At 41.8% G+C, this 19,569-nt stretch overlaps 1 long non-coding RNA gene across 1 annotated transcript; it reads right to left on the reverse strand.

Moving 5' to 3' along the window:
• Nucleotides 1-13,392: 13,392 nt before the first annotated feature.
• On the reverse strand, nucleotides 13,393-19,089 carry LOC120395651. The gene is made up of 4 exons (XR_005592730.1): nucleotides 18,927-19,089; nucleotides 15,406-15,485; nucleotides 13,683-13,806; nucleotides 13,393-13,520 (listed from the first exon to the last, which is right to left on the reverse strand). It is a non-coding gene; the product is annotated as an uncharacterized LOC120395651 (long non-coding RNA).
• Between the last annotated feature and the right edge of the window lie 480 nt (nucleotides 19,090-19,569).

A 19,569-nucleotide genomic window follows, 5' to 3' on the forward strand; every position in this document is an offset into this window, starting at 1 on the left:
GCCATGCTTACCAAACCTTGCAATGACAAACTGTTCTTTTCATGTGTGCTGCCAGTCCATCGTACCAAGCAGAACCAACCTGTGTAGGAAAATAAGAGAACTCTGCAGGAGTTAGGAAAGAGTCTTGTAAACAGACCATGGGAGCAGCAACAAAACCACTCTCTGGCCATCCAAGTTGCAATATCTTTCCCCTCTTCTCCCCTGGAATAGATCTTCCATATACAGTGAGGAACAAAGTAATAGTTAGCAGTTCTGCACAAGCAGCAGACCATCTTCATCCCCACATCCTATTCCATTCCATGCTAGGGTGGCACAAAATGAGCCCCCAAGTAGTCGGGATGCGCAGGATATGTGTACGCCCTGCACAGGCTCCTGGCATTCTGCCCCCTCCCATGCAAAACTGCATTGGCTCCATGGCAAGCATCCTCCTCCATACCAGGGAGAGAGATGGTGGGACTTACCTGTCATTGTTCATATGAGTCAGCTATGATAAGCTTATAGAACTATTTTCAAGATTATAGTGTTCAGAATTCAAAACAAAATCAAATGGACACAGCAGCCCCACCCAAGGGATCACTTATAAAACTAATACATGCTAATTTTAAAGAAATCCACCAAGTCAAGTCTGATGGGAGGCTGTATTAAAAAACAAACCAAACCAAACCAAAAAAACAGTAGAAATGAATGCTAGCCAAAGGAACTACAGGGGAAAAAATCCTTCCCTAAGTACACTGGAGTAAACAGAAGGGGTAGAGAAAAAGTCAGTCCATGTGTAAATTGGAGAGTGGGTGGGAATTAATGACTGTCAGATGGCAGAGATGCTGAGGTCCTTTTCAAAACTCAGGAAGGAAAATGGAGAAATTTCAGGAAGAAAGGAAGAACTTTAAGGACCAGATTCTGATACCCCTGATCACACCAAGTAGTTACCTCATTCTGTAACTGGATTCATCAAAATCAATGAGATTACCCATGGAGTGAGGCACTAAATGTGAGTAAGCGTGGCAGATTCTGACCCATGGAAATAACTATTGATATATAGCAGGTATGGGTCTGCTTGGAAAATATGAACATATACAAATCAGCAGGTTCAAACAATATGTACTATTAGGGGAAATAGCAACAATGAAACTTGCTAAAACTCTGACTTTTCGTTGTGTTCTAACAAACTGAAAATACCAGGTTTCAGAGTGGTAGCCATGTTAGTCTGTATCAGCAAAACAAGAGGAGTCCTTGTGGCACCTTAGAGATTAACACATTTATTTGGAAAAGCTTATGCCCAAATAAATTTGTTAGTCTTTAAGGTGCCACAAGGACTCTTCATTGTTTTTGAAAATACCAGCTAGCTGGAGAAAAGCAATCATGGCAAATGTGGTGAATGCTCCATCTCGTAAAAATCAAGGCTGGATGTCTTTCTAGATATGTTTTAGTCAGACAAGTTATTGGGCTCGCTACAGGAGTAACTGGATTAAGGTTACCAGATGTCCCAATAATTATCAGGAGAGTCCCGATATTAGAGGCTCCCAACCCCAACCCTGAAAAAAAGTGTCCCATTTTCACATTTGCTATCTGGTCACCCTAAACTGGATGAAATTCCATGACCTGTGTTATACAGGAAATCAGACTAGATGATCTACTGGTCCCTTCTGACCTTAAAATCTATAAATGAATCCAGTGATCTTGCAAGAAAGGGAACACTGGGAGAATTTTCAGATGGCCAATCAGGGCCAGAGAGGTGCAGAGTAGCCAGAAAAGGGGGAGAGAATCTGTCACATTTACACCCAAGCACCAACTGTTTCTCAAGATGAGCTTTTGTTTTAACAAGGATGCACATTTATACCTCACCCAGAGAAGCTTATTGCAGTTACTAGTATGGCTCGGCATGCCATATGAACAATTCATCAGCAAAATTAACTAAGGCCTGGTCTACACTGGGGGGGGGGGGTCGAACTAAGGTACGCAAGTTCAGCTACGCGAATAGGGCTAACTCCTGCCCTTGCATAGCTAGGGGAGACAGACACTGATTGCTGCTTCCTGTGCTACAGAAATCTCACCAGTCGGGGCAGATTTCCACAGGGAGGGAAACATGCTCAGAAATGCACTTTTCTGATGCTCTGAGCAGGCACTGTATCCATCTGCAGCCAACACTTGCTCCTGACAGCAGCAGCAGCAGCAGACTAGTTGGCCCCACTCACAGACCATACCTCCTTGGGGATATTATGCAGATCAGCACATTAGCTGGCCCTCTCTCCTAGTGCTATCTTACTCTTGAGCACTGTTCAGCGATTCTGCCTTGCTGCTTGCATATAGTGAAGAGGCTGTCTGTGCCCTTTCCCTCAACTGCAACGGTGTAGTCCAAGGTAAGACTGAGCCCAGCACTTGTGTCCATTCCACTGGCATTCATGCATCCCCCCAGCTCCAGTGGGATACTGGCTATACACTGCACATAGCAGAATCGAGCTGAACATGAGTCCATCACTGTGGCTTCACACATTTTATTGAAGGGCACTATGGTACTGAGAGAGAGGGTGATTTTGCGTATAAGATGATCGTTTTCTTCTGTGTAGGCTCAGTAGCTCATCTCTTTAGAAGTAGGATCTTCGCAAATGAAGCTCTAGATCTGGGTTAGTCAGGGATCTATTGTGAGTTTAGTATGATTTCTATTGCAGCAGGACCTAATCAGGCATTAAGATCCCATTGTACTAGGCACTGCACATGTAAGCAACACAAAGACCCACTTGTTATTAATTGTATTACTGTAGCACCTAAGGGCTGTAGTGACAGACCAGGACTCCATTGTGCTAGGCACTGTACAAACACAGAACAAAAAGACAGTTCCTGCTCCAAAGGTCTTACAATCTAAATGTAAGACAAGAGACAACAGGTACAAGAGACCGACAGTGGAAACAATGAGACCACATCAGTCTGCTTGGTAGGCAGTGGTCTCTGCACACCAGTAGCTTAGCCATCATCAAGTTATTCTGTAGGGGCATTATGGCAAAGGAGAGTTTTGAGGAGGGATGTGAATGTGCATAATGAGTTGGCTTTGTGGATGTCTACAGGGAGCAATTCCCAAGCATGTGGAGCAAATGGGAGAAAGCACAATGGTACTTGTTTGAAAATTTAACGTGAGGGCAGCGTAGGCAGCCTAAGTCCAAACATCTACACAGCATGTTTGAGCCCTGCAGCCCAAGCCCCACAAACCCAAGTCAGCCAACCTGAGCCAGCCATGGCCATGCCACCGGGCTTTTATCCCTATGTAGACATCCCCCTAGGGCACTGTGACGGGGCCTCTCTGCCCCACAATAGCAATGAGAGGGTTAAGGAGACAGACTCCCCACTAGTAACGAGAGGGTTAAGAAGAGTCTGTGGACCCGTTTGCCTCGTCCCACTACACCTGCAGCCAATGTCAGGTGTGGAGAGGAGAGATAAAAGAGGGACATCCCTAGTCTAGTTCAGGGCTGGATAAGGGATATACGGCCTCCTGCAGCTGTTATTTTTTTTGGATTCATTATCAAGTATACTGGCAATTAAAAGGGGTACCTCAGAAAGCAGGCGTGATCTAATAAATGAAATATTATGGACAACAAAATTAGTGTGCTCAGTACTAAAAATGGTACTGGTATGGATTCCAGCACATGCAGGGATGCCTGGCAATGTAATGGCAGATAAGGAAATGAAACATGTATTAAAAATGGATACATTGATATAAAGAGTCCTTTGAGTAAGCGGGAACTTAAAAGTTTAGTTAGAAAAGGAATGGCAAGAATTATGGACTGTGAAGAAAAGAGGAAGACGATTCTATGAAGTATGCCCTGAAATAAAGGATAATGTGCGACTCCAAAGTTACGGAAGGATCAGTGAAGTATTAGATCATATTTAGACTGTTAGCTGGTCACTGTGGTTTGAATAATAATTTATATTTATTGACTAGACAGAAAGCTGGGTTATGTAAGACATGCAAGGTTAAACAAAAGTTGATCTTTCGACGTGGGCCTGCCGAGAATTTTCCCAGGAAAGAAAGTTTCTTTATGAAGAATTAGATGCTTTAAGGTGATAGAATATGCTACAAAGGGGTTAGTGAGAATATTGGCAAAGTGGGGTAACATTAAAAAAGTTCGATGTTTTTTTAAGGGATATAGAGCAGTGTATGAGAGTGTGGTGGCATGAGTGTACGGGGAACATAGTGGATGGCAGTTATAGACTCAGTAGGTGAGTGTACTTCACCATAAAGCATAAGAGGAAGATCAAGGTTGACAGCAGGTAGCAGAGCTCTGCTACCTCCTTGATGAGGAAAGCCTGGTTCTAGCAAGAACCTAAGGCCGCTTGCTACCTGGGTGAGCTATTTGATGGATGGGATGAGTAGGCTCAGGAAAACTGTCAGAAAGGGACTGGCTGCCCAGAGAAAAGCCTGGCGTGGATGGGCGTGGGTCATCCTGACAAAGCTGTGGACAACCCTGCTTCAGAAATTCATTGATTTCCTTTTCATTTTGAACTCTGACATCCCAGAAAGGGTAGGACGTGAGCGTGCCATAGCTGGAGGGCTAAGGTGCCATGACACCTAATCTGTGAGGGGCGATACCTGGGGACCTGCTGTGGGGTGAGCTGTGCCCTGATAGGCCAAGGGGGTGGTTACAGGGACATATAGAGGGTACACACATTTTCTTGTGATAGACTAAACAAATAAAAAAAGGTAATAATTGGAGATATACCAATCTCCTAGAACTGGAAGGGACCTTGAAAGGTCATCTAGTCCAGCCCCCTGCCTTCATTAGCAGGACCAATTTTTGCCCCAGATCCCTAAGTAGCCTCCTTGAGGATTGAACTCACAACCCTGGGTTTAGCAGGCCAATGCTCAAACCACTGAGCTATTCCTCCCCCCCTATATAGCTCCTCTATATTTTTTCTTTCCCAGACATGCTTTTTGCATAACATTTAATGACTTTATAAACTTGTCTTCATCCTTCTAGCTTGCTGCTGCTAGCCTTGAGCCTTTCATTTCTTCCATACTGCATGTTCAATAAGCATTTTGGGAGTAGCACCTCCTCTTGATCACTACATGTATAGCACCTAGCAATACAGGTTCAAGATTGATGTAAGCAGGTAATGGTCCAAAGGTGAACTGACTAGGATAAAAACATTTTAAAAACTCAGTATTACTGTAGCATTCTCAGAGATAGCAGTAGTATTTTTCATAATAAAAGTATGATCAGCTGAAAGGATAGTTTTCGTTCTAAATCTGCAACTGGCCTTAACTTTTATTTTAAGTTGAATGAAATGAATGGGGGCCACCATTGGAGACGGCAGAATCTGCTTTTTCCCTGGCAAAGATTTTTTAAAAAAACAAAAACATACTTAAGTGCAGGGATTTGTAATATCTTTTAAAATCTGTTTAGAATTCCTGCAGGGGTATAATTCATTAACCGAAGTCAATGCTGTACTATTTATTGTAAATCTGTGTCCCTATTATTGCCTCCATCTGCATGGAGAAATATATGGAAAATTACACTAAGCTTCTGCCCCAGACTGGTCACTGGCTGATTTTCGTCATTTCAGTGACATCTTCCCAGTCATTAAAGTATATTGGAATAGTACAGGGAGCTGAACAATCTTGACGGGTGTTCTGATGGGCCTTGAAGTCATGTAGTGATACTGTTACCCCAAAAAATGGATTTTGGGATGCTGCTATAATAATCTGCCTGTCACTCCCTTAATCTGTTCTTCCCAAGGTAAAAGATTCCAGGATTGTTAAGGAAACACTAAGGGACATGGATTTAACCTTCTGATAAAGTGGCACAGCTTGTTATCCTTTTAATTACAGTATAAGTATAGTGAAGGCCAGCCTGCGCCACTTCCCTCAGTTCCCATTGGCTGGGAACAGTGAACTGCAGCCACTGGGAGCTGCAGGGGGCCGTGCCTGTGGATGGTCAATGTAAACAAAATGTCTCGCGGCGGCTCGCCAGCGGATTACCCTGATGGGCCACGTGCCAAAGGTTGCCGACCTCTGCTTATATTATACTGCAATTAAAAGAATAACAGGCTGACTTTATGTATCTGTTGGTGTTTCTTTAAAAATCACTGTTGCTGCTTTATAAATCCTTTGGTATTTTTCCTTCAGTCGCTGTTGCTGCATAGTTTCTGGTCAATCAGTTTTACTCCCCCCTGATTTTCTTCTCTCTCTCTCTCCCTCTCTCTGCAGCATCTTTTCTTTTCAGCAGCTTCTTCTTCACTGGCTTACAGTTCCCCGTCTTCTTCCGATTGAATCTCTCTATCCAGTCCAGATTTTCTCCTTCTCTCTCCATCGACTGACTGCTCTGCTCTAAATGTCTGGCTTAATGTACTGTGCAATTGGCTGTTGGGTCTTTGTGTGAGCATCTTTTGCACATGCTCAGTATCAACCATTATCTCAGAGCTATGGTTGACAGCTCTGACCTTTAAAACAAGTTATGACTGGCATGAGTGGGCTATGACCAGTTAGCTGCTCAGTTAATTGACCTGTCACCCCTAACTGCACATGCTCAGTAGCCACCAATCTGGCACATGCTCACTGTTGTTGTCTAGCTCAGAGCTGTGATTCTGCTGATCCACACACTGATATACTTGGTTCTTTGCCAGAGCACCATCTTAGAAACTCTGGGTTTTCTGCCAATTAACTGAACTTTTCACCCTATCTCAGTACTGAGCATGTTAAAAATCAGAGCAGCTCTGGTCTGTTCAGAATAGAGAGCAGGCACAAAAAATGGAGGCAGGAGAATTTCTCCTGTACTAGTACATCATAGCATCATCTGATGTTGGCAGGAGGCACCACAAAGAACAGAATGGGGACAAGAGAGGAAATCTATCTGAAAGGAGTTTCTAGCCCCAAATAGGCTCTCAGGCAGCCAAGCAAAAATGCATGTGCATGTGGCATGCAGAACTGTGTGGTGATACTTCTGCTGTTTCTCTCCCCCATTCCCATAAATGCTATTATTCAGACTTGACCAAGCTGATGTTAAAATAAAAATTGGAGGATTGGTGGGGTCTTTCCCCTTGATAATTTTGAAATATCTAATGCAAATGTCCTGCATTTTAAAAGATTTTGAGATCTTTCAGAAGAAAGACTGTGTGCCCCTTTGATCCATCCTCCAAAAGGGTAAATGAATCCATTATTTAACTGGAACTAGCCTGTCCTGTCTGTAAGTATACCGGCCTTCTGTGTTTATTTCTCATCTAAACCACCCACCAGATCTTCAGCTGGTACAAACTGTCACAGCTCCTGTGAAGTCAATGGGACTATGACAATTTATACCAGCTGAAGATCTGCCCCCAGGTCTCTCCAGGCCCCTCTTCCCAAACAACTGTGGCTCCTGCAATCTATATCAGACATGTATGTGTATTTTATTGCAATACTTTGGCACCAGACATTCTATACAAATTTATTTTACTATCAACATGTACATTTTCTATTCATGTTCTTCCTTTCCTTAAAGCACTCCATTCTTTCCTTTCTTTCTTGCTGCCTATGTCTTTTCCTGAGTTTTCCAAGTCTCTCTTTTGACTAAATCCCTCCACCCCTTTTTGCCATCTAAATTTCCGTTCTGCCCCCTTCTGCTCCTTTCTCCATTTTCTCCTTACTCTTGCTCGATCTCATTCTATCCTTCCCCATCTGGGTCTGCATTCTCCCCTTTACCTCTTCTGAATTCACTCCTTTCCCCCATATTACTGCATACCAGGAGAGACGGGGGAGCTGACAGGACCATTTTGTTGCTCCTGGGACCATTTTGTTGCTCCTGGGACCTTTTCTCCCTAGATGGAGAGAGAAGGACGTGCCTTTTCTATTTCTCTCCCCTGGGAGCTGGTGTAATGGAGCAGATGGGTTTTGAGGTAATATTCTGTTTAACTGTTACACTCCCCTTTTCCCTGCAGCTCAGCTTACCTCTGCTAAAGCACCAGAAGGTGGCAGGAAATTATCCTTTTAGGACTTTTCTGAGGGTGGGGGAAGAATATTCAACAGAGTTAAAATCTCAGAGGTAGGATATGCAAAACCTTGAATGTAGATGGTAATAACAGCTGCCATCAACCTTAGAGATAGATTACCATACAGTTTCTTAGTGAACAAAATATCTAATGGAAACATTTGCAAACTGTATTAAGAATATTTTTCAATAATTTTTTAAAGAAAACTATTAGGCCATAAGCTGACTGGTGTTTTTATACAGATATGTACAAGCATCACAGTGGTGACATATTTCAGTGTGAAGTTTTGACCAAACATATACACTTCTATACTTTGGTACACACTAAGTGCTGGTCTACACTGGGGGGGGGGGATCGATCTAAGATATGCAACTTCAGCTACGTGAATAGCGTAGCTGAAGTCGAAGTATCTTAGATCGAGTTACCTACCGTCCTCACGGTGCGGGATCGACTTCCGCAGCTCCCCATGTTGACTCCGCTACCGCCATTCGCATTGGTGGAGTTCCAGAGTCAACAGGAGCGCGTTCGGGGATCGATATATCGCGTCTAGATGAGACGCGATATATCGATCCCCAAGAAATCGATTGCTACCCGCCGATACAGCCGGTAGTGAAGACGTTACAGACACATTCCACTCTGATCTCCCATGGATGATTTTTCAGTCTTTATAGTGTAGCATCAAAATGCACGTGTGTGTGTCACCTGGACACTCCAGAACCTGAACAGACTGCAGCCTCCCAGACTCTTCCAACCACTCCAGAGTCTTCTCAGCAAACAGTCTGAAGGTCCTTGCAGCCACAGCAATTTCAGTCCACTAAGCCAATAGCTGACTCTCTCCTCAGCTTTCCAGAGCCATTTGGGAATCTGCAGACATTTGGGAACCTGTATCCAAAGTGGTACAGGTAGAGGGACACAGCCTTCACAGCTGCCAATTCTTAGGGGCGGATTAGCCCAGGACTGAGTTCACAGGGCTGGCTCCAGTTCCAACTGCTGCCCCTCCCTGACACACACACACCCCTTCAAACTTAGTTCTCGAAGATGGTGAATGTGTGAAACCTGCAAGAACACTTGCCCTCAATGGAAACCCTCTCCACAGCTTCAGAACAGCTGCTGAGTACATCTAGTAACTGCCACTCACTATTTCTGAATGTTTCTGGGCTCTTCTAACTAAGTTGTCCTACACTGCTCTCTGCACGTCTCAAGAGGCACAGAGGATTCAATTAAAATCCATGTCTCCTCCCCACTACTTACCCCCCTTTTGTGGGAAAGAGTAATGATTCTGTTGATTATGTTTTCTTTTCTTTTCTTGTTACATACCTCCAGGCCTCTGCTAAGGTCTGAATTTGTGTACTCAGACCAGGCCACCATATGGATTGTTGTGTTTGCGCCCTGTTCGACACTTGTTTACACCTTAGTGTCCTTCATAGATTTTGGAGAGCATCTCTTTCTGAAGTACCATAGGGATAAAAATGTTCTGTCCTTTCAGAAGCAGGCCATTGGTCATGTGAAGGTCATTTAGGTACTGCCAATATGGTAGTAGGTCTGTGGGAAGTTGACTCCATCAACCCCAGCCTTGTTAGCAAAGTTGAGTATATTTCTGATAAGTCTCATCCTTCAGTGGTTCATCTCTAATTTGCCAAGGTCAGGTGGCTGATGTTGGAATTGCTGCTAGGACAAGGTCAGCGTAGAGTTTAACATCCTTCTCTAAAGCCTTTTCTTCTTTCGTTAGTGCTACTTAATCAGGGCTCTAGGCAGAGTGTCTGCTGCTATCGGTGCTTTTGTTGGTATATGTTCAATGTTGACAGAAAACCACATCAGTCAAAATCTTTGAATCCTAAGTGGGAGGTCATTGAGTGGTTGTGAATCCAATAGTGCTGCCAACAGCTTAGAAGTCTGTTTCTATGTAAAAATCCAAGCCATACAGATATGCACTCACTGCTAGAGCTTCCTTTTCCACTTGAGCATACTAGTGCTTGGTTACCGTGAGGCTTTTTTATATCAATGCAACAGGACTCTGGTCTCCTTCTGGCTGCTTTTGTATGACCACTACTCGTAAACCATATGAAGATGTGCCTGCTGCTGCTACTGTTGCATACTTTACTGAGTACTATACCAAAACAGACAGAGATGGCAATAGTTCTTCTATTTTATTAAATGTATTTTCTTGTGTGCTTCCCCAGATCCACACACTGTGACCATTAAGGAGATCTCTTAAGGGTTTTGTTAGATGAGCTAAATTTGGTAAGACTTTTTCAAAATGATTTGTCATGCCCAGGAATCTTCTTGCCACAGAAATGTCTTGGGGTTTAGGTAAGACAATGCCTTCATTGTAGTAATGCCTTCAGTTTGTCGGAATCTCACTGAATTCTCTGTTTTCCAATTATGTGTCCTACAAATGCTATCTGCTGCTTTCCAAATTCACATTTCTCATTCAGAGTGAGGCTGGCTTGCTGGAAGTGCCTCAAAACTTCATTTATTCACTCATCATGTTCATTTTTATCTCTGCCATATTCCAACACACCAAAGGCTGCTAGGCAAACCTGACACAATCTGAGAGATTCTCTTTTGGAAATGTTCATGTGCTGAAGATATGCTGCATGGAAGCCAATTGAAATAGTACCTTCCAAATGAGATGATGAATGTAGTTAAAGATATAGATTCTTTACTAAGGGGGATGAGCTAGAAGACTGCTGTAGCATCTAACTTTGAGAAGACTTTGACCTCTGATAATTGAGCTAATGTCTGAGTCAACTGCAGGAAGCAAGTGTCTTTCTCTGCACTTACCTTTATTAAGTTGTGTTAGGGTCCATACAAATGTGGATTTTCCCACTGAGTTTTCATACTACAATTATTCCTGCACACCAGAGAGTGGGCTCTTTAATCTGGGAAATAACCCCCATATCATGCATTCTCTTTAATTCTTCTTTGACTTTCCCTAGAAATAATGCAAGAATGTGGCATGGGGCTGTCAGAGCAAAGAGAATCACTGATGGCATCAGTTTTATTTTGTATTTTCCTGACAGCTTTACCTAGCCCTGTGAAGACATGTGGATATATCTCTGTATAGTTATGCTTTTTTGCCATTCATGTATTCCAGTTTTTCTAGTAGTTGTAGACCTTGTTTTCCTGGCAACCCAAGTAGGAGAATTGTTGGTCCTTGTATTACATATATTATTTGTTGAAGAATTTTCTGTCCTTTCTTCAGTTTCGTAAGGAACTGGTCACAAACAACCAACATAGCGTTACTAGCCCCACAAAGAATCATATTTGGTATTTGCACATTTGCATCCCAAAGCAATTGTTTTTTCATTTGGAATTGCTCTAGAAACGATATTGGCATTGTCTGGCAGAGAACATTCAGAGGTTGCTTCCTAGAAAATAGCTCTTATCTATTGTGTTATTGCAGCAAAACCCTGATTTTTCAGAGTTGAGCACCAACAACTCTCATTAATTTAAATTGGATGTGTGGGGCTCAGTATCTCCGTAAATTAGACTCTAAGTTTAAAGAGGAGAAATATCCTAGACTTAATTCAATTAAAAACAATTATTGACTGGCCCAATGATCTAATGGCACAGATTAACAAGATGATTGAAGTCAATGGTAAAAATTCCAATGACTTCAATGGAAGGGTCATCAGATCATAAATTGGCATATGGTTAAAACAAGGGGTTTGATCCCTGTTTGCAGTTCCTTGCTTTTTTAGTCTTGGCAAGCACTTATATATTTAAAGACAGAGTAATACTTCTGCAAATGTCAATAAAATATAACTTAACATGTCATTTGGGAACATGTCCAAAAAGCTTCTGCCAAATTGATTTTTATTTGGTTTGGGGGAAAACCTGATAGGCTTGGATTTCAGAGAATCACTATTTCCCATCCTGCAACTATTAAATACACCACCCCACTGCAAAATATCCACTTGAGTACATACAACACATTCTTGTGTAACCTTCATATATGGCCTCTCATTTTTCTTCCATCCTCTCATTGTTCCATGTTTTATTTCCTTTTTTTCAAATGTTACCAGCCTTACTTTGACAAATGACCTCCCATTTTGTACCTGTAATTTTGTGGTGCAAGTAACTGGATGTGCAGTTTTGTCTCAGCAACAATTTGTAAGTACAAATGACATCACTTAGAAATCTTGTCACATGGTTAAAGCAAATCTAAAAAATCAGGATATTTGTTATTAATTTTGTCATTTCTCATATCATTGGTTGCTACTGCACAGTTCTTGAAATACAACAGTTCTGTAGGGCTCTTTTTTTTGTCATTTTTCAGTTGTTGTGTGGGGAAGATTGGAAAGATAACCTATTGAATACTGGAGAATTTATGGATTTTTGCAATTCATGGATTATCATTAATGAAGCTATTAAAAATCCATCAGAATAGCAACATAAACTATTAAGAAATGAAAGGACAACCACCATAAAAAAAATTCTGTTTTTCAGACCCAGAGTTATAGACACTGAAAACCACAGGATTTATGATGATATCTATAGACTTCATGGCAACCACATGAAATATGTAATAGCTTTATAGGTTAGCTATCTTCTAAGCTTAACAGAAATTATGAAGATTGTTCTTTACACGGGCATTTAAAATTCTTATACACTCAGCTTTTAAACGTAAACATTTGTGGTTTTAGGGAAGTATGACGATCTTTGGAACTGTTCAGTTAAATATATTGAATAACGTACCAATATCATCTTATAAAGGCATATTGAGTCAATTAAGGTCCAATGAGAGTTTGGAATCCAATTAGGTCTATGCCAAATGTAGTTGAATGTTAAGATATGTTCCTTGTAACAAACCTATTTAAGCAAATATGCAACATTTGCTATTTCAGAACAAACACTTAAAATAATTATTGTATCAGCTCAAAGAGATGCTGGAGTGTGGGAAACTCTCAATTTTTTACTGTAAACCTCATGGTCATATATGGCTCTGTACAAGACTGATATGAGGATGGAATGTAAGAATGATCAATGAGAGAAAAACCCCACACCCATTTATTGATAGATAATCTTTAGGGACCTGGTTAATGGCTGTTTCTACCTATCAGTGATGTTTACAGTTGGCTTGTTCTCATATAATCTTTCTCCAAGACTTCTGCAAATCTGGATTTTCCTTGTTACTGGGCATGGGCCTTCAAGTTAAGTCTTTTAACTTGAAGATTTCATTGAACGCTTCTAATTTTGGCACTTTGAACTGATTTTCTCTGGAGCTCTTAAGTACTACGTAATTTACAAAAATGATAAACATTAATAATTGAGTCATCTTAAACTGAGGGCCCTGTATAGTGTAGCTCCTGCCCTCCTCTGCATGCCCATCTCCTCTGGCTACTCTCCTTGCCCTCTTCATTCCATCCAAGCCAGGACTAACTACCACTTTGTATCCAGGCCTTCTTCCATGCAGCCCATATGGCTAGAATCTGCCCATTTCCTCTGCCGTGATTCTATACTCACCTCTAAGTCATTTCTTAAAACATACTTCTTCCAAAGGCCTGTAATCCCAAGACCCCAACCTTAGAAGTGTTAAATGATGGATGTTTGAAAATCAAATTCTAAACAACAAAACGGGGAGAAAGTAAAATATCACATAACTAAAAAGACACGTGCTTAACTCCACCACCCACACTCTGTGGGTCTTCATACCTCTCTGTAAACACCTACAATAGTGTTGGCATTATACATATAACAATAACTTAAACATTATAAAAAAATACCTATCTGCATGGTGCAGATGGTGCTTCTTCATTCTTTAAAGTTGCTCTGTGTTTCTCTCCTATTAGATCAAGCAAGGTTTGGGAATAATTAGTGCCAATAACCATCCACCATGCTTTGTTTGCCCTACAAAATAAACAGCAAGGTATGTACAATAAAATAATGATCCTAGTGCAATTTAATTAAAACGCAGCAACAGCTAAATAATTATTACTTTGTCCCATTAGTACACATTCATAAACCAAAGGCATCAACATTCAGTGACTACTTTGTACATTATTTTTTTTTTTTTTAAATGTGCTAAAGGGGAAAATGTATGGTGCATTTCTAAAGCAGTGTGCATATGAAGGACCTATTCATCAGCTGTTCTGTGCTAACACTAGAAAGTCAGTTTTGAAGGAATTTACGCATATTTCCATTCATAATAAATAAGCAGCATTTTTTAAACATACACCAATAAATTGGAGTGGTGTTCAAGGGCAGGGGGAAATATATTTGGTAGTCATTCAAGAAAAACACCTATGTCAAAAAGAAAAGTAGGGGGGAAAGGGAGGTATTGGATACAGCTGGTTGATGTAATTTTTTTTTTTTTTAGTAGGGATTAGTCCCAAACCAAAATCCCAGATCAGACCACCACCAACCTGATTCTATCAATCCACTTAGTTTTTCGAAATGTGCCAGCACCGTAGAATCTATTGCTAGTATCTGGATCTTGTAGATGGCCACTATCCCTTTAATGGGCTGAAACAAGTTCCCAGGTCTAAATATCTTAACCAGGGGTGACGAACCAAGGATGCTTGAAACACTGAAAGAAAAAGATAAATTGGGAAAAATTTAGAAACATGCTGCCCTGTGCCTGACACTCCCGTGTTTTGTTTTTCATTAATGTTTGCCAAGATTAAGAGCCACATTGAATGTGCTCAGTTTAGACACTAAGCCAAGATTTATTTTCTTGCCTCACACAGTCGAGCCCAAATTACTTCAACAGGGCGAGTTTCCTGAACAAGGACAGCAGGAACAGACCCACTGTCTATCTAAGGGCATGTCTACATGTACCGTGCTGCTGCGGGGCAGCTGTACCAATGCAGCTGTGCCGCTGCAGCGCGTCTGGTGAAGACACTCTGTGCTGAGGAGAGAGAGCTCTTCCACTGGCATAATAAAACCACCACCATGAATGGCAGAAGCTATGTCGGCAAATGAAGTTCTCCCGCCAGCCTAGTGCTGTGCACATGATCGCTTATGTCAGTGTAACTTACGTCGCTCAAAGGGGTGGTTTATTCGCACCCCTGAGCAACATGATTTATGCCAACATAAGCTGTAGTGTAGCCATAAACTTACTTTTTGAGGCATGGCTAGACAGAGTTAGCAGTGAAAGACACTGCTAGGTTGCATATTGTATCACTGTTCACGTTGTTACTGGGGTTTTTTTTTAAAAAGATTTCCTTCCATTCATCTGTTAAGTGTTGGTGTACTGGGCCTGTTCTCTAGTGATAGAACTATTAGGGAAAATCAAGGTAGTATCAGGGCATCAGGCATTTTCTAGTGCACTCCATCACCCTGATATCGGAATACAATGGAACAGTGGTGAAACTAGCCAGGCTTGGACATTTTGTGCTATAATTTTGTTTTGCTTTGAAGATAACACAACACAAAATCTTAACAGGAATCCACCCCTCCTCCCTGCAAAAAAAAGTATTTGATTTTACAACGGTACAAGTTACACACATATATAAGTTGTAGCTGTTTGTGTGTTGTCTGGTTGATCTCTCTGAGGTTCCCAAGACCAGTGAACTGTTAGAAAATGCCTGTGAAAGAAAGCAAAAAATAACAATGAAAATTTAACAGGAAGCCCAGACATGGAGGAAATTTCTTTAAATCACCTTTGGGAGAATAAAAAAATTAAGTATTAGAGTATGTGAAACTTTAAACAAGTCACTTTTGAAAGATTTTCTTGACCAATTGCTTCTATAAAGGCTATAAAAGTCCTAGGAAGGCAATTACCAACAGTTATGCATTGTAGAGATGCTCTCTCCTTTACCAGTGAACTGAAATCACAAGGACAGCTAGCAGCAGACCATTAACTACAGCATTTACCTAATCACATGCTTTATGTTCAGACTATTTGAAAGGCCTTCAAATAGCTTTAAAGCTTATTTTATTTTTAATTAATTTGTAAGGTGCCTCAATTTAAGATTGAAGATGTCTAGTTTGAAAAAAAATACTTAATCCTGTAACTAAAATTATTAATTTAGCCTAAAAATCCAGGAATTATGAAAAAAATTGCTAAGTATTGTAGTCAAAAGAGCTGTCCTTCCTCCCAGTGAAGTCAATGAGAGATATGCCAGGCTCTTCAATGGAAGTGGAAAAAGTCCCATAGCATACCCAGAGTTGTGATCTATTTGCACAAATGTGTTTACCATTTAATTTCAGGTGATTTTCTGCCCCTGAAATGTTGCTTTTCTGCAGAATTTCAGGGCAATTGTTGTTGGCTGATTTTTTTTCCTGCTTCAAAAAGTACAAAATTTTGAAGAGTCACTTTTCATTCAATTTGTGGTTCAAAATTCCAAGTACAAGTGATACTGTTACAGAGGTATTCTTTGACATTTTTCTTTTGCACACTGTGAAGCCCTACATTGGTAAAACAATTATGCCCAGGCATAATTATAAGCCAATGGGATTTAAGTGCTTTACAGAATAAGAGACCAGGGCCTTGTCTACAGTACAAAATTAAGTAGACCTAAGTTAGATTGACGTACAGCCACCACAATAATTACAGCAGTGGTGTGCATCCTCACTAGGAGTGATTCAACCAACTTAACTGTGTGGGGCATTGTGGGGCACTGACAGCCGGAGGGCCCTCCCCCCCGCATGTAGGGGAGGGGGCCTCCAGCTGTGCAGGGCTGCCAGCCAATAGGTGGTGTAAGTAATATAGTATCTACACAGACACTGAGTTATCCTAAGCGCTACACCTCTCGCGGAGGTGGAGTTATTAGGTTGGTGTAGTGGGCAACTTACATAGGCAAGAGCAACGTTGTAGACCAGTGGTCCCCAACCTTTTTGTGGCCAGTAGCACATTCATGTTTTCAGAAGAGTGTGGCAGGCGCCAACAATTTTTCAAGGCTTATTTTGTATTTGTACATTAAATAATACAAAAAACATCATATTTAATATAACATAATATATGAATCCAGAGAGAAGCTGGAGAGAAGCCATGAGGACAGAGAACACCGGCGCCCACAGCCTGCAGCCCCGGAGTTCTCTGTCCCTGTTAGGCACAGGGCAGCGGCTTGTCTCCCCTGCTGGGCACTAGGCAGGCCTCACGCCTGCTGGGAACAGAGAACACCGCGCTCGCAGCCTGAGTTCTATATCCCCGTCAGGTGCAGGGCCACGGCTTCTCTCCCCTGCTGGGCACTAGGCGGGCACACATAAATGCCCCGGCGGGTGCCATGGTGCCCGCGGGCACCACGTTGGGGACCACTGTTGTAGACACTGACCAAGTTAGATTGACATAAGCTGCCTTATATCGACCTAATTTTGTAGTGCAGACCAAGCCTAAGAGAGGACAGAGGTTTACAGGAAGAAAATATTCTGGTTTTGGTTCTGCTGCTGCTATTTAGCCACTTACCCCCTGAGTGTCAGGGAAGAGACTTGAACAGGGAATGTCTGCACTTTGAGCTGGAGATGTAAATTCCAGCTCAAGAAGACATATTCACACTAACTCTGATGAACCAGCACACTAAAAATAGTGAGGCCATGGTGACACAAGCAGCAGGAGTGGTTAGCTGCCCCAACTATTTACCCATCCAAGATGCTAAGTATGTACTCAGGGCGGCTGGCTCCTGACACAACTTATGCTGCCACAGTTACACCCTATTTTAAGCGATTTAGCAGGGGTATGTCTCCTTGAGTTGGGAATTGCACCTCCAGCTCAAAGCATAGACATACCCTTAGTCATCAATAACAAACACGTAGTCTGGTCTGACCACTGACCCACGTGTCTGTTTTGAGGTGACTTGTCTTACTCACACATTCCAAGTCAACAACTGAATTTGCAGTAGAACAGTCACCGGTGCATTTATAACCTGCTTCCCATTAACCAAAAGGACTGTGATTTACATATGACAGAATGTTATGTTCCTTGCATACAAACAGAGAAATTAAATAAAAAACCATAAGACTCTTTCTGGATGGCTGCAATGTAACACTACTTTGTTTCTTAAAATCCAGAACCTTAACACACAAGAACCCAAAACAGAGAGAGACAAAGCAGACTGCACCATCAAACCGAGGCACAATTTACCCCACCTTAATCTAGGCAGATTCTCTGCAGACTGAAAGACCCAGATGGCACACTCCTTACAGAGCCCCCGTCCTCTGCAAGAAGGATCAGAAAAACCTTTTGGATTTAAAATAACAGTTTGTAATTTTTAGTTTTCTATACCAAAAACAGGCAATCCATAGATCAGCTTCATTTAGCAGCAAATATCACCAACCAGATTGACAGAACATGCAGAGTTTCAGGGGAAAGATGAGATATAGCCACTTTACCCCTTCAAATTCAGGACAGTCTTCAAATGAAATAGTAAGCAGTTTCATCCATGCCCCATGCCCAGCTGCAGCCAGGAACAGCACAGAACAATTTCCTGTTACACCCCCTGGCTAACAGGAATCAGATACTAGGTTCCCTCTTAGTAGTTCGGAGAGCACACAAAGTGACTTCTGGTGATCCTCCTGAGCACATAAGATATGTCCAGCTAATTGGAACCAGAAGAAATACCATATGACTCAACAATGACCTGCAAAAAGGTGCCTCATAGTTTTCATACATTTTCACTAGACTTTGAGCAAAACACTGCATGTTTATAAAGGCACTGAGAACTTGTTGAAGGGAAGATTTAGACTATCTGATTTAAAGTCAAATATTTTACCCAGTTCTACAAGTAGCCATTTATTCTATACTGCACCCCACAAAAGAGCCAAGCCATTTTTCATAGTAATGAGAATGCACAGGCACTAGGCTCTTCACTTGATCTGCATGCAGAACTCCCATGAATGTAAATGTGGTAATTAGCTAACACATGGAATGATAGGAACACATGCTCCTTAGTGAACATAAAATCACCATTAGCTATGCTGATTAATTAGGTGTAAAGATATGCTTCAGTAACATCTTGAACAACAGATCTTAAGAGTAATTTTCTTATTGCTTATAAGTCATTATAATATCACCCACTTTATTCTGTTACCTTCAACGGCTTGCTCCTGAAAGAGCTGACTGTTCATCAGATTGATGTTGAGCTTTCCTTCCAGAGTGTGAGCCTTAGCCCATTGGCCAATGACTCAGAAGTGCTTCTCATATTCCTGATACTGAACATGCTTCTCACTCGCTTCATATCTTTCATCATACTTTTTCCTCTGCTCTCAATTTTACTCTAAAAAACACAAGACACAAGCATACATTAGATCAGGGGTGGGCAAACTACAGCCTGGGGGCCACATCCGGCCCTTCAGACATTTTAATTGGGCCCTTGTGCTCCTGTTGGGGAGCAGGGTCCAGGGCTTGCCCCGCTCCACGAGTGCCATGGCTCCTGGACACAGCAGCATGTCTCTCCTCCATCTCCTACCCATTTGGCAATCCTAATTCTTGCCTGTTCAGGTTTTACAACACAAATGCATTTCTTAGACTGCATGCCAGAGATCTGTATGCAGTCTACCCGTGTTGGTCCCAGGATATTATAGAGACAAGGTGGATGAGGTAATATCTTTTATTGGACCAATCCTGTTGGTGAGGCAGACAAGCTTTCAAGCTACACAGAACTCGTCTTCAGGAATGGAAACTTACTCAGTGTCCCAGCTAAATACAAGATGAAACAGATTGTTCAGCATAAG

This window comes from Mauremys reevesii, linkage group 1 (genome assembly GCF_016161935.1).
Source record: "Mauremys reevesii isolate NIE-2019 linkage group 1, ASM1616193v1, whole genome shotgun sequence".
In the NCBI taxonomy this organism is placed as follows: Eukaryota; Metazoa; Chordata; order Testudines; family Geoemydidae; genus Mauremys; species Mauremys reevesii.